Source organism: Salvia hispanica, chromosome 5 (genome assembly GCF_023119035.1).
Source record: "Salvia hispanica cultivar TCC Black 2014 chromosome 5, UniMelb_Shisp_WGS_1.0, whole genome shotgun sequence".
In the NCBI taxonomy this organism is placed as follows: Eukaryota; Viridiplantae; Streptophyta; class Magnoliopsida; order Lamiales; family Lamiaceae; genus Salvia; species Salvia hispanica.
In genome coordinates this window covers 12699494-12700282 of record NC_062969.1, presented here as the reverse complement: position 1 = coordinate 12700282, position 789 = coordinate 12699494, and positions in this window count along the sequence as shown.

Here is a 789-nt window from a genome sequence, read left to right as displayed (position 1 = left end):
CGCGTGAATTAAAGATCTCGAAATTAAATATAATCCAATTTAATAAAGGTTTTTTTTATGACAATTTACCAAAATTTCAATTTCAGGTGTTGTCGTACTGCAAACGTCTATCGCTTTTGATTTTTTAAATCGAATATATTTACTAGGTTGAATTAATTTAATCTTATGAATTAACTGTAATTTGTGTGCTTGTATAAAAACAAAAAAGTCAAGGTCACATTTGTGTGTCATGATAGGAAGTGATATAATTTCTTGATTTTTAAATTCTAATATTTGTGCGATTTTAAATTAAATTTGGAAAGTAATTAAAATCTTAAAAAATAAGAAAAGTAATTCTCTTTGTTTCCTAAAAATATATATTTTTTTTTCGGTCTGTTTTCTAGTGATAGGAATTATTCATTTTAAAAATTCTTTCTACTAAACTGAGATCTCATTTTTTGCTACGATACTTTTTCTTTCTATCTCTCTCTTAATTTATCAATTTTTCATTAAAACTCGTGTTTTTTTTTTAAAATTCCTATTTAAGAAACATAGGGAGTACGAATTTATGGAATTCTGATTCTCTAGTTTTTCTTAGATATTCTTTTTAGGGTTCTTACATGTTTAGGTATTAATATAATTTTAATTATTTTATACCATTGTAATAAGTTATATTAATATTTAATATTAATAAATTTAATATATATATATATATTAAAATTAATGTTATAAATTAATAATTAATTATTTAATTTTTAAAAGAACTAATTAATAATTAAATATTGTAATTAAAATTATATATATATATAT